This window comes from Schistocerca americana, chromosome 8 (assembly GCF_021461395.2).
Source record: "Schistocerca americana isolate TAMUIC-IGC-003095 chromosome 8, iqSchAmer2.1, whole genome shotgun sequence".
Taxonomy (NCBI): Eukaryota; Metazoa; Arthropoda; class Insecta; order Orthoptera; family Acrididae; genus Schistocerca; species Schistocerca americana.
The window spans coordinates 116,345,127-116,360,790 of record NC_060126.1 but is presented as its reverse complement, the minus strand read 5'-3'; positions in this window follow the sequence as shown (position 1 = coordinate 116,360,790).

Here is a 15,664-nt window from a genome sequence, read left to right as displayed (position 1 = left end):
TGAGCAGCTGCGGAGCAAAAGGTCCTTCGTTCAAGTCTTCCCTCGAGTGAAAATTTTACTTTCTTTATTTTCGCAAAGTTATGATCTGTCCGTTCGTTCATTAACGTCTCTGTTCACTGTAAAAAGTTTAATGTCTATGTTTTGCGACCGCACCGCAAAACCGTGCGATTAGTAGATGAAAGGACGTGCCTTTCAAATGGCAACCGAAAACGTTTGATCGCAAGTTCATAGGATTCCTCCACAGGAAAACACGTCTGAAATATTCTATACGGCATGTGCGTCACATGACAGGAATATGTTGTCGACCCATCTAACTTGTACACTTGGCGAATGGGTAAAAAGATTCTTCTACCTTGCCCGACTTAGGTTTTCTTGTGGATGTGATAATCACTCCAGAAAAAGTGATGAAAACATAAGAGTTTGTCACATAAACTGCAACAAATTAACTGTCTGAAATTTAAAAAATTAAACTTTTCAGTCGAGGGAGGACTTGAACCCATGACCTCTCGTTCCACAGCCGCTCACGCTAACCACGGGACCACGGCGCTCCTTAGCTCACACTGTCCTTGATGTTGCTTACCTTGGGCATGGACTACTCAGTTTGTACATTTTGCTTATTTTTTTCATAGTTCCACACAACTTCTTCCTGTTTTCTCGATTGATCTGTGTTCATTTTTTCAAGGCCTATCCACTGTGCCAACTTATAACTAAATCTGAGGGGGGTGCGAGGGGGAGGTTCCCTTGTTAGTTTACTGTCTACTACAATCGGTAGGGAGCCTTATTCGAGTTATGCTAGAAATTTCGTTCCACTAAGGATAAAAAAGACATTTAACACATTTGAAACTTTTTAGAAGATGGTATAATATCTCCGATCCATCTTACCAACGAGTTACTCTGACATGGGATGACATAAATTATGGGATAGCCATATGCACACGTACAGATGGCGTACGCAAGGTATAAAGAGACAGTGTATTGGTGGTGGTGTCATTTGCACACAAGTGAGTCATGCGAAAAAGTTTCCTGTGTGAGTATACCGCACGAAGGGGATTTTTGAACGTGGAATGGCACTTGGAGGCAGACTTCGGAAGTCGTTAGCGATTTCACTATTCCCGAACCACAATGCCAAAATTTCAGGCATTACCTCTCACCATGGACAACTTAGTGACCGACGGCCTTCACTCAACAACCAAGAGCGTAGAGTTGTGCTAACAGACAAGCAACACTGCGTGAAGTAGCTGTGGAAACCAATGTGAGACGTAAGACAGATTTATGCTTTAGGACATTGAAGCGATATTTGGCTTAAAGTCGTAATGTCACTGATTGCGCGGCCCCTCCCGCCAGAGGTTCGAGTCCTCCCTCGAGTATGGGTGTGTGTGTGTGTGTGTGTGTTGTTGTTGTTAGGGTAGGTTAGTTTAAGTAGTGTGCAAGACTAGGGACCGATGACCTCAGCAGTTTGGTCCCTCAGGAATTCGCATACATTTGAACTTTTTTCTCTCTCTCTCTCTCTAAACGGCTTTTCAAACCGAGACCTGGTCAGGTGAGTCCCGATTTCAGTTGGTAAGAGTTGGTAGGGTTCGAGCGTGGCGCAGACCCTACGAATCCATGGACCCGAGTTGTCAACAAGACACTGTCCAAGCTGGTGCTGGCTCCATAATGGTGTGGACTGGGTCCTCTGATCCAATTGAATTGATTATTGACTATAAACGATTATGTTCCGCCACTCGGAGGCCATTTTCCGCCATTGAACGAAGGAAGTTTTCTGGATGACAATGCGTCATGTCATCGGGCCACAGTTGTTCGCGATTGGTTTGAGGAACGTTCTGTACAATTTGAATGATTGCATGGAATATTCATAGGACGTATTCGGGACATCAGCTAGCGCAAAAAATCACACCGGCAGTACTTTGGCAGTTGGCGACGGCTGTAGAGGCTGTATGGCTCAGTATTTCTGCAGGGTAATGCTAAGCTGAGTTGTTGCACTGCGCCGGGCAAAAGGAGTTGCGACACGACCTTTGGAGGTACCCCACGACATTTGTCGCCTCAGTGTAATGTAACCTATAAACCTTTACATACTCTGTCATCTTACGGCGTACCTCGTTTTTTTTTTCTTTTTTCGTTAGGGCTCTCACCCACAGTTTCGTTATTCGAGACTGTGAAAGACGTGTCTTCCCTCTTTCACCGAACCACCATGTACGTTCTCTAGTGGCCAGTCGCGAAAGTGGCTTCACTTCTAAATGTCCATGTATTCTAGTTTGTTGCAAAAGGTTCTGTGTGCAGAAAGTAACATGGCCGCTATCTGCGCAGACGGAGCAGTGGAGTAGTGAATAATTGTAGAGGTAGGGGTTACCTTGAACGGACACCACAGTAGTAAAGTAGTTGATGGTCGACAGCTAAGGCCTTCGCACAAACTCGTATCTCGCAGAAGTTCTGAGCAACAGCTAGCAAGCCTCTAATCGATCTTATTAAATGTCTGTACGACAAATACAAAAGTACAAAACAGCGTTGTTAAGCACAATAAACGAAATACCCGGCACGTTTGGTATTAACGTCTGCTCCAGAGATGACATGAAATCAGTCGAACTGTGGTATTACTTGATTCAGGCACCTTAAGTGAATAGTAACGGTTCAATACCTTGAAAAATTTACTTCTTCTCTTCGTAGTAATCTATTTTACTCCCAATCTCAAATACTAAAAGGCGTTCGGAGCTAAACATAATTTTATTTGGTGGGGGTTCACAGCCTCAACGTGCTTTGGGAATGAAAACATGGTGCAGGTATGATGTATTATCTTTTTATTACCTAGGCGATTGGTCAATTTCAATGGGCGTATCCTAAGTTCCAGTTTTATTTTACAATACGTCGTTGGTACAAGTGGACAGGACTACATCTTCTTTCTGTCCGTATGTGGCGCGAAACACTTACTTATTTCCAAGATATGAAAAAAAAATTTATTTGCTATTAAAAACAGTTTTGATCACGATTTATTTATTAAGGTGAGAATCACAGCAGAAATCCTGCTCATTGGTCTGAAGATGACCAAAGTAGTGGTCGAAACCGGTCACCTTAATAAATAAATCGTGATCAGGACTGTTTTAAATAGCAAATATTTGTAACACATTGATCACTGTCACTCCCATAATGTAATCAAAAGTAAAGAAAAATATTCTTGCATTCTGCACAGCAATACATTCGCATGATACATGGTCGAATCAGGAAGTCTTTGCCTCCATTTTTCCAGTAGCCGAAATAAGAAGCATACAGGAAACTTCAAGTACACGTACTATTTATTCTACGTACCTTGCACTATTTTTCCACCTATTCCCCACTCCATTTCAGACATTAGTCCCATCGCAACACTGGATTTGAGGTGTTCTGTGGTAGAACTAGTCCAGCCGACTGTGGAACGACCGCTGCACTGATGTCTTGGCTTCATTATTGCAGGTGAATGGCTGTGCTGTGAGGAATTTCTTCAGCGGATCGGAAACATGCATACCACAAGGGGGGCGTGGTCCAGACTGTAGCAGCGTTGGTCACCGCGCTGTCTTAGGCGCCTTGTCACGGTTCGCGAGGCTGCCGCCATCGGAGGTTCGAGTCCTCCCTCGGGCATGGTCGTGTGAGTTGCCCCTAACATAAGTTAGTTTAGGAAGTTTGTAAGGCTAGGCACCGATGACCTCAGCAGTTTCGTCCCACTGAAGCTTACCACAAATTTCCAGACTGTATGGTGGGTGCACCATACTGTGGCAGTGAAATAACCAGAGTTTCTCAGTGCTTCTCATTGCCATATGTGCCCCCGCACTGGCGTGTAGGATAACCACGGTATAACCATTTTGGCCACGTCGAGAATCAATCGTTGTTTCTTCCTGACGACTGCCCACAGACTTGACAGCCTGGAACAATAAACGGTCCGCATCGGTGGTTGCACCTAGCAGAATTAAATCCATCAGGAGTGTTTCACGGTGATCCCAGACGACCGTTAACATGACTATCCGAATAGATGTCACTGAACGGATTCTTCTTTTTTTTTTTCTTTTTTTTATTTATTCACAGTCGAACCCCGACGTTTCCACACCGTGTCCGTTGCTTCGATTCCGATGGGAAATTGCAGTACCCACGTTTCATCGCCAGTAACTATGCGGTCGAGGAAACTGTCACCATCCTCGGCATATCGTTACAATCATTTTATTGTCCTTCACTGTGTCATGCAACTGCCGAGGCACCCACCGACATGAAACATTCTGGTACCCTAAAACCCCGTGAACGATTCCTCTCTACCATACGAAATTCCAAGCTCCCGGAAAATACCCTTGAGGTGCAGACGCCGACCGCATTCATCATAGCATCTACGCAGGAAACGTCCTCAATCAGCGGTGATCGCTCACTGTCAAGCAACTCCTCAAAGCCTTTCCCGAACTCGCAACACCACCACCATCTCACACTTCTCAAAGCGAGCCACTTTTCCCAAAGGTGGACTGCATTTCCCTGTGGATTTAGATAGGCATTCGTTCCTTGGTACGTAGAAAACGAATCACTCTTCGTTGCTCGTAAACTGTGTACGCGTGAAACACAACCGCCATCTTTGCAACGTATAGGAGTGCCGTGCCGTAGAGCTACCGACAGATGTCACCGGGCCGATCCAAAAATGGTCCACCGCTATGAATGAATATATCGACTTCGGATTTACAGCCATAATTTGGTAAATAAAAGTGCAAACACCTCCTGAATCACCCTCGTATACGTTTGCACCAGCTTGTGTTAAAAGTGAGAGGTTGTTCTTCTGAAAGATGTCTTTCCTTGTTCTATGTGACTACTCATTTGATGTAGACAGCGAACTGTGAAAATACGTTTCATCGATATACACGATGGACTTGCCCCCTTCGTTGTAATTTTCCAAGTTATACAAAATGTCACTTCATATAAAGGGTGTTTCCATAAGCGCGTGCAAAATTGTAACAGGACATAGAGAATGCTCTACTGAACGTAAGGAGATATGAAAGTAAACTTGTCTACCACTTTGTCTAGAATTACTATTTTCCAGCTTATTTACAACTGACAAGCGTACAACTTTACACGTAATGTGCTGTTTATTTACATGTACAGTTTTTATTTCCTACAAGGTAACAAAGGGGAGCCGGCCGGTGTGACCGAGCGGTTCTGGGTGCTACAGTCTGGAACCGTACTACCGCTACGGTCGCAGGTTCGAATCCTGCCTCGGGCATGGATGTTTGTGATGATCATATGTTAGTTAGGTTTAAGTAGTTCTAAGTTCTAGGGGACTGATGACCTCAGATGTTAAGTCCCATAGTGCTCAGAGCCATTTGAACCATTTAACAAGGCGGGCGAGCTTGATTACTAGAAAAACGTGATGCAGGTTTTCTATACATTACTTGTCCACAAAGTGACTCTTTTGTATCGTATTTACATTGTCACAAAACAGAACGTGCTATGAATCAACGACAGATTCATTGATTGCACAGTGCTATTCAGATACGTACAGTACAATACGATGGAGCAGTACTGGTCAGTATTTCCTGGTCGCTGGATTTAACGGGCAGGTCTATTTCATGGCCTGTGAGATCAATTAACTTGAATCCCATTGATTATTTCCAATGGGGATATCTAAAGTCACTTGTGTATGAGACCACAGTGGATACGGAGATGAAATTAATTGCCAGGATTATAGCTGCGTGTGACGTGATTCGAAACACACCAGGGATATTTGTCAGCGTGCATCAGCATTTAGTTCGCCGATGTTACGCCTGCATTGAGGTTGATGGCCCTCAGTTTCAGCATATTTTGAAAGATAGAGTGTAAATGGTACGTCCAGTGTGTCAGTGATGGTATTTGCAGTTGACTGTAAGCAATGTAAATAAGAAAGTACAAAGTAATGTGATTTTATTCCTATTATTTCCTTAAGCTGGCTTCTCCGACCCCATGTTCCCCACCTCAGATTGATTAGTGAAACGCCCTCGGTGTCCTGTTAAATTTTTGCACGCTTCTACGAAACCACTCTGTATGCAAACGTTCAATTAGCACCTTCCTGTATTATAATGGTCTTCTCCACCTGGTAAATGTTATACTATGTGAGGTTATGGCCATTTAAATATATACATAAGATAGAAACAAGAAATAAGAAATGACTTACCTTAAACCTAGTTTGTGTTATAAGGATCCTGAAGATACCATTTTTCCTTGTCTAATTCTATGCAATTGTACAGACATGTTAAAACAGGCGCAGCCCTAATGTATTTTACCCCACAGCAAGGCAATCTGAAGACAAGAACTGTCTCTGCCTGTGCAGAAATCATGTGATTGTATGCAAGTGCTTTGGAACGCAGACACTAGGACATGCGGAAGTTTGGGTCCGGACATGAGTCTTTGAGGGGTAGCCAAAGCATTTGAGGTGACCGCTCACGTAAAACGGTATATCCAGGTTCGAGTCCAGGCCAGTCACAAATTTTGTTACGTTGCTAGTAAATCGTATAGCCGGTGTACAATCGTACTCGCAATTTGCGAATACATTTCATAAATTACCGATAACTGGTGTGTGTGTGTTGTAGTACTTGCTCGGTCGCCTCCTGAGGTAATTTAGCTGCTACAATACGCCGCAAACTCTGAGGCATCAACTGCTGCCGCATGGGAGGCAGCAACTGTAGCCAGTGGCTTTTGAAACTCATATCGCTACATGATTTTGCTGATATCCCGCGTGTCAGTGCCTGCCTACGTAGCTTACTGATGAGCGTGGTTGACAGCCATGCAGAGGGCCTTGTCTCGATTCCCTGCTTGGAGGAGGCGAAGATGAAGCTCAGGAGAGTTCTCAAATCCCTGGGCCAGTGCTCCGGTGATAACCATCTGGAGCAAAATCTGGCAGAGTCACATGTGTGGGTGGCTAATCTAAAATACAGAAGAGGTAATAGGAAGCTGAACGTCATTTAGTTACGAGAATAACTGATCCACTGCGATACTCCCAAATACCTTGGAGCATTGATGGACCGTTCCTTTAGATTCAAAATCCAATGCGAAGAGACAAAGCTGAAAGTATCTTCACGCAATAATAATAATTACATGTTTTTTTGTTTTGTTTTGCTGTAGGGTGTAAAAACAACTACATTCATACGAGCCCATGTCAAAACTGTAGAATACGAAGACAAAGAGAGGACTTAAAAACGAGTACAGGTCAATCCCAATCTGCGGAGGATAAGACTGCTAAAAACAAGGACGTGAAGAAAGGTCTATAAAATACGCCATAAAATATGCCATATGGCCTTCACCATTTTGATGCGATGGATAATAAGTAAAACGCGGTCGACAGCCAGCGCGTCGTTCGTTAAAACGGCCGATAACTCCAGTGGTCTAGGGGGCCGGCATGGTGGCTCAGCGCGTTCGGACAGAGGGTTACGTACCCTCTGTAATAAAAAAAACTGAGTTAATCGATCATCAACGAACTTAATCGGATGTCTTACGAGTAGATACAACGAACAAACGTGGACAAAATGAGAATTAAAAAAAAAAAAAAAAAAAAGGGTAGAGTCTTTGATTCATAATCAAAACGTCTTCGGTCACGGGTTCGATCCCCGCCACTGCCTAAATTTTGATAAAAAATCAGCATTGGCGGCCGAAGACTTCCGGCATAAGAAGTCAGCCTCATTCTCCCAACGGCCTTGTCAAAGAGGGCGGAGGAGCGGATAGAGGTTCAGGGCACTCTCTTGTCCTAGGGGTGGGAAATTGCCCCTAAAGGCGGAAGAATCAGCAATGATCAACGACATGAGGATGCAGAAGCCAATGGAAGCCACTGCATTGAAGACACGTAACGTGTATCCACAGGACTTGTGGCCTGTATTTGAAGAAGTGTCATGATGATCTCTCCATTGGCAAAAGATTCCGGAATAGTCCCCCATTCGGATCTCCGGGAGGGGACTGCCAAGGGGGAGGTTACCATGAGAAAAAGATTGAATAATTGGTTGGTTTTTGGTTGGTTTTTGGGGAAGGAGACCAGACAGCGTGGTCATCGGTCTCATCGGATTGGGGAAGGATGGGGAAGGAAGTCGGCCGTGCCTTTTCAGAGGAACCATCCCGGCATTTGCCTGGAGTGATTTAGGGAAATCACGGAAAACCTAAATCAGGATGGCCGGACGCGGGATTGAACCGTCGTCCTCCCGAATGCGAGTCCAGTGTCTTACCACTGCGCCACCTCGCTCGGTGATTGAATAATCAACGAAAGGATAACGTTCTACGAGTCGGGGCGTGGAATGTCAGAAGCTTGAACGTGGTAGGGAAACTAGAAAATCTGAAAAGGGAAATGCAAAGGTTCAATTTAGATATAGTAGGGGTCAGTGAAGTGAAGTGGAAGGAAGACAAGGATTTCTGGTCAGATGAGTATCGGGTAATATCAACAGCAGCAGAAAATGGTATAACAGGTGTAGGATTCGTTATGAATAGGAAGGTAGGGCAGAGGGTGTGTTACTGTGAACAGTTCAGTGACCGGATTGTTCTAATCATAATCGACAGCTGACCAACACCGACAACGATAGTTCAGGTATACCTGCCGACGTCGCAAGCTCAAGATGAACAGACAGAGAAAGTGTATGAGGATATTGAAAGGGTAATGCAGTATCTAAAGGGGGACGAAAATCTAATAGTCATGGGCGACTGGAATGCAGTTGTAGGGGAAGGAGTAGAAGAAAAGGTTACAGGAGAATATGGGCTTGGGACAAGGAATGAAAGAGGAGAAAGACTAATTGAGTTCTGTGATAAGTTTCAGCTAGTAATAGGGAACACTCTGTTCAAGAATCACAAGAGGAGGAGGTATACTTGGAAAAGGCCGGGACATACGGGGAGATATCAATTACACTCCTGGAAATTGAAATAAGAACACCGTGAATTCATTGTCCCAGGAAGGGGAAACTTTATTGACACATTCCTGGGGTCAGATACATCACATGATCACACTGACAGAACCACAGGCACATAGACACAGGCAACAGAGCATGCACAATGTCGGCACTAGTACAGTGTATATCCACCTTTCGCAGCAATGCAGGCTGCTATCCTCCCATGGAGACGATCGTAGAGATGCTGGATGTAGTCCTGTGGAACGGCTTGCCATGCCATTTCCACCTGGCACCTCAGTTGGACCAGCGTTCGTGCTGGACGTGCAGACCGCGTGAGACGACGCCTCATCCAGTCCCAAACATGCTCAATGGGGGACAGATCCGGAGATCTTGCTGGCCAGGGTAGTTGACTTACACCTTCTAGAGCACGTTGGGTGGCACGGGATACATGCGGACGTGCATTGTCCTGTTGGAACAGCAAGTTCCCTTGCCGGTCTAGGAATGGTAGAACGATGGGTTCGATGACGGTTTGGATGTACCGTGCACTATTCAGTGTCCCCTCGACGATCACCAGTGGTGTACGGCCAGTGTAGGAGATCGCTCCCCACACCATGATGCCGGGTGTTGGCCCTGTGTGCCTCGGTCGTATACAGTCCTGATTGTGGCGCTCACCTGCACGGCGCCAAACACGCATACGACCATCATTGGCACCAAGGCAGAAGCGACTCTCATCGCTGAAGACGACACGTCTCCATTCGTCCCTCCATTCACGCCTGTCGCGACACCACCGGAGGCGGGCTGCACGATGTTGGGGCGTGAGCGGAAGACGGCCTAACGGTGTGCGGGACCGTAGCCCAGCTTCATGGAGACGGTTGCGAATGGTCCTCGCCGATACACCAGGAGCAACAGTGTCCCTAATTTGCTGGGAAGTGGCGGTGCGGTCCCCTACGGCACTGCGTAGGATCCTACGGTCTTGGCGTGCATCCGTGCGTCGCTGCGGTCCGGTCCCAGGTCGACGGGCACGTGCACCTTCCGCCGACCACTGGCGACAACATCGATGTACTGTGGAGACCTCACGCCCCACGTGTTGAGCAATTCGGCGGTACGTCCACCCGGCCTCCCGCATGCCCACTACACGCCCTCGCTCAAAGTCCGTCAACTGCACATACGGTTCACGTCCACGCTGTCGCGGCATGCTATCAGTGTTAAAGACTGCGATGGAGCTCCGTATGCCACGGCAAACTGGCTGACACTGACGGCGGCGGTGCACAAATGCTGCGCAGCTAGCGCCATTCGACGGCCAACACCGCGGTTCCTGGTGTGTCCGCTGTGCCGTGCGTGTGATCATTGCTTGTACAGCTCTCTCGCAGTGTCCAGAGCAAGTATGGTGGGTCTGACACACCGGTGTCAATGTGTTCTTTTTTCCATTTCCAGGAGTGTAGAAGGGGGATACGGCAGTACTAAGGAACGAGGAGATACACTTGAAGTTCTCTGAGACTATAGATACTGCGATAAGGAATAGCTCAATACCTCAGTAGGCAGTTTAGCTGAAGAGGAATCTGTAGAAAGGGCAGTCGCAGAAGCTGGAAAGAAAAACATAGGCACAAAGAAGATAACTGCGAAGAAACCATGGGTAACATAAGAAATACGAGGATTACCCAGAAAGTAATGCACTGCATTTTTTTCCTTCAACGCCGGCCGATGTGGCCGTGCGGTTCTAGGCACTTCAGTCTGGATCCGCGTGACCACTGCGGTCGCAGGTTCGAATCCTGCCTCGGTCATGGATGTGTGTGATGTCCTTAGGTTAGTTAGGTTTAAGTAGTTCTAAGTTCTAGGGGACTGATGACCACAGATGTTAAGTCCCATTGCACAGAGCCATTTTTTCCTTCAACAAATATTTGTTGAACATAATGAGACTTACACACATGAAAGAATGGTGTTTTATCTACACACCCTATTACTCCACAAAATCTCCATCCCATTCCATGGCCTTCTTCCAGCTCAAAATAAATGGCATGTATGCCCTGTCGGTACCAATCCTTGTCCTGGTGGTGGAGCTAGTGCTTCACTGTCTGAATCAGCTCGTCATCTTCCTCAAAATGTCTTCCACGAATGGCATACATTAATGACGCAAACAAGTGGAAGCTTGCTGCAACAAGGTGTGACAGCCGTGGATGGTCTCCCCGACCGCTGCAAATCGTAGAGCTCCGGCGTACCGCCTTCTCATGACCTCACCTACCGTGCCCAGGGACTATAGTCTGTCTGTAAACTCAAGAGCGAGGAACGCTTTTGGTAGGGGAAGTTACCTTTCCCGGAAGAACGCTGCCACCGGCCTACAGGGGCACCCAAAATCTGTTGCCTGTTATCGGTCTAGCGGTGTAGATCGGCATGCAGTGATGTACGTTGTTTCTGTTTGTGGGATCTTAGTTGTCAGTGTCAGTGAGTTAACTTTGCATACTTACTGATGTACTTCGATATCCGGAAGTGACGGATAATCGTCTAGCATTGCAAGAAAATGTGCAGAATACTAAGAAGTGGAGGTATTTGCGGAGTAACGAGCGTTCGATCGTCTCTAATGTTATTACAGCGTGTATTAAAGAGGCGGCCCAAAAAGAACTGTTGGTTAATACTACCAGTCCCAATCAAAGGGCTGCAATCTATGCAAACGTCAGCCTCACCCAATAGGACGCATAAGTAAGGAACGGAAAAATAAGCCGCATGGTTTACTGGAATCGCCACGAAGAAAAACTAATAATTTCGGGAGTATACCCATCTTTATAGACAGTTTAAAAATCACGTAAAAACCTTTATGCTTATGGAACACTAAATCTGTATCTCGGTCACTATTCGCCTGATTATAAGACATATTGATTAAAACATGTGCGCAATAGCTATTCTAAACACTGCTGAAATTTCCTTCGAAACATGTACACCGATTTTGGAATTCTAAGCAAAAAGCTTGACATTCGAAATGCGTTCACATATTCATTTTTATCTTTTGGTAAGAACTTTATTTGTTAATTTACTGCAATGTTATCCTCTTCAAAATATTCCTCAATACCCACTATACACTTATGCCAGTGCTTTTCCCAATCCCCGAAGCAGTTTAGGAGCTGTTTCTTCGGGATAGTTCATAGGTCTCTTAACTGTGCATTTTTAATCTCATCCATGCTTGCAAAAGCGCTGTTCTTTAAGACCTGCTTTGAAATGTTCATACCACTTGTCTGCCCTTGGTTTACTCATAACAGCCTCACCAAAAGCAATATTTATCATTTCTAAAAATTTCATTCACTTTATTCCATTGTTATAACAAAATTTAATACAGATTCTCTAATTTAAACAAATAATCGTTGATGCTACCAAAACACACACAACCTTTCTGACAGATGACAACACAGTAACTACCCAAAATGCATAACATAGTAGACATACTTTTGAGGCATGTTTACAAAGACAGTGACAAAAAGTAGTGCAGATCGTAGTAATACAACACACAAAATTATAATTTTCTGTTCACTTTTCAAACACTCTTCGTGTTGCAAGAATTGTTAAGTTTCAATGCAGTCCTTCAAAGAAAATTTCTACCTTTTAGTAGAAACACGAAATAAGACAAGCCTTAAATTCTACAGACTGATTGCATTATATGGGGTTCGTTTTACGAAAGCAATAGAGGAAGATACTTTTACATGAACAGGCATTTGGTTCTATGTTTGTAGTAGAATCCTGACTTCCGTTCTTATGCTAATATTATTTACTCTATAATGTTGTGTTTCTGAAGAAGCTAACGTTTTTTGTATTCCTTATGCTCTTAATGCATTTTTCTAAAAATAAACGTAGCCAAGACGTATCTGTACACAGTGTCATCACAGATTTAAAGCGCGCGCCGGGGCAGGGCCGGTACTACGTTGTGAAACAGCCTGTAGAACCGCCTTGTGACGTAGCTGGGTTGGCAGAGTGAGGACTCGCTCGCTTGCTCTTCAGTTTACCGACAGACTATAACTGTACTTCTATCGACAGCAGATGCTCCATAGACTTATCACGAGAGTTTGTGAATATTCCAGTTTCTTTCCCTGCAGTGAGAAATTCAATCACGGCACTTTGCTTGTAACTTACATCACCTACAGTCGCCATTTTGAAATCGTCCTGCAGCTACGCTATCATTCGGAAGTACAGAAACTTGGCGCGCTCACTCGGTAGACTACAAATAATACATACGTAACTTTTCGCATTAGTAAAATTGTTTGCGGCTGAGAAAAAAAATGCGGTGCATTACGTTGTGGGCGACCCTAGTACTCCATATGATCGATGAAAGTAGGAGGTACAAAAGTGTTTAGAGAAGTTAAGGAATACAGAAATATAAGTCACTTAGGAATGAAATAAATAGTAAGTACGAGGAAGCTAAGGTGAAATGGTTGCAGGAAAAAATGCGAACAAATTGAAAAAAACAAATAACTAGCGACGGACTAAATCATTATATGAGAATCAAAACAATCTTCAGTGAATTTAAAAGAAAGGGCGGTAAAATAAAGAGTCGAATATGATCACACTGTTAAATGCAGAGCAGAGGGCGGATGGTTGGAATGAGTATATTGAAGGACTTTATGAGGAGCAAGATTTGTCTGATGGCGTAATGGAAGAAGAAACAGGAGTTGATATTAAAAAGATACGGGATCAAGTATTAGAATCAGAACTGAAGAGAAGCTTTGGATGGGTTAAGATCGAGTAATGCAAAAAAAAAAAAAGAATGGCTCTGAGCACTATGGGACTTAACTTCTAAGGTACCTAACTAACCCAAGGACATCACACACATCAATGCCCGAGACAGGATTCGAACCTGCGACCGAAACGGTCTCGCGGTTCCAGACTGTAGCGCCTAGAACCACTTGGCCACTCCGGCCGGCTCGAGTAATGCAAATATTGGGACAAGGGGCAACAAAACGACTATTTACGTTGGTCTGTAGAGTAGATGAGTTTAGCAGCAAACTATATGGCTTTCGGAAGAAAATAGTCCACACAGTTCCGAGTATTGCAGGAGGCGACAAGTGCGAGAAATCCCGCACCGTCAGGTTAACAGCTCATGGATCCTAATTATTGACAAGAATAATATACAGAAGAATGGGTAAAAAGCTGAGGATCTGTTAGGTAAAGATTAGTTTGACTTTAAGAAAGGTAGTTCTGACGTTGGGATTGATGACTGAATCGAGACAGAAGAAAAATCAAGAAACTTTCATAGAATATGTCGACCTCAAGAAAGCTTTCGACATGTAAAATGGTACAAGATGTTCAGAATTCAGAGAAAAATAGGGAAAGAAGGTAATATGCAGTTTTTACAAGAAACAAGAGGGACAATAAGAGTGGGAGACAAAGACCAAGTGCTCGGATGAAAAAGGATGTGACACAGTGATGTTGTCTTTCGTCCATTCTCTTCTATCTAAACATCGAAGAAGTAATGATGGAAATAAAAGAAAGGTTCAAGAGTGGAATTAAAATGCAAGGTGAAACGATATCAAGAATCGCTGATGACATCAGAATTGGTGATCACCAAGTAGATGAAGTTAAGGAATTCACTAACTTAGGTAGCAAATAACCCATGACGGTCGCAGCAAGGAAGGCATAGAAAGCAAACTAGCAAAAAGTGCATTCAGGGCCATGAGAAGCCTACTACAAACATAGGACTTTGTGGATGAAATTTTGAGATTGTACGTTTGGAGAACATCACTGTACGGTAGCGAAGAATGGACTGTCCAAACCTGGTACAGAGAAGAATCGAAGCATTTGAGATGTGGTGCCACAGAATAATGATAAAATTAGTTGGACAGATAAGGTTCTCTGGAGAATCGAAAGGAATACATGGCAAACACTGAACCGAAGAAGGCACAGGATGGAGGGCCATATGTTAAGACGGTACTAGAGGCAGCTGTAGCCGGTAAAAACCACAAGGAAAAACAGAGACTAGAATACATCCAGCAAATAACTAAGGACATAGGTTGCAGATGCTACTCTGAGATGAAGAGGTTGGCACAGGAAACGAATTCATGGCAGGTGGCATCAAACCAGTCAGATTCTGGTACTAAAATTACTAGTTCCATTTGTTATGAATAACTTTGTACACAGCAGTAAGGAGAGGTAGACAACAAAATGGCGTGAAGCCTTCTCATAGGTAAGCAGTACAAGAGCAGAATTGGTTGGTAAACGTGATAGCAAACAAAAGATTTCCTTAACTAATATTTCTCCAAGTGAACGAAGACATCACAAATAATGAAGCGAGCAGCAGAGTCCAGCTGTTATAACAGCAACAGTGGAGGAGTCGGAGCAGTGCCTAGACGGCTTCTGCATAGCGCACCAAGGTAAGTGGCTCCAGCTGAGAGTGGGCTGAGTTGTAGCCAGCAGCGACCCTATATCGTGGCGGCAGACAGCTCTCTTGGAACCGAGCCGCTCGAGTTGTGGCTCAGTGGGTGTGTTTCATTGGGTCCGCCGCATCCCGCAGGATCGGTATCGGCGTCACATGGAAAACTGCAGTTACGTTTCTACGACACCCATCTTCTTAACACTGCAGGCACTGCAGTATCGTATTTATCTGTCAACAGTAGACAGCGATTTTCAGTTAAAATGTCCTCCCCCGAACGGAAACTACGTAATGTGTGCATGAGCACAGGCTGTGCGCAGGAACGACCGCATGTCAATGTGTATCTGGTGAACAATTTTATTCGCAGTTTCCGAATCATCTTCATAATTTAATACAGCTGTCAATCTCCAGCAGTATCTGTTCGTGCACGGCCTAAGGAACATTCCGCAGAATTTTATAGACTCTGCCCAGCTGTATCACTAATTTA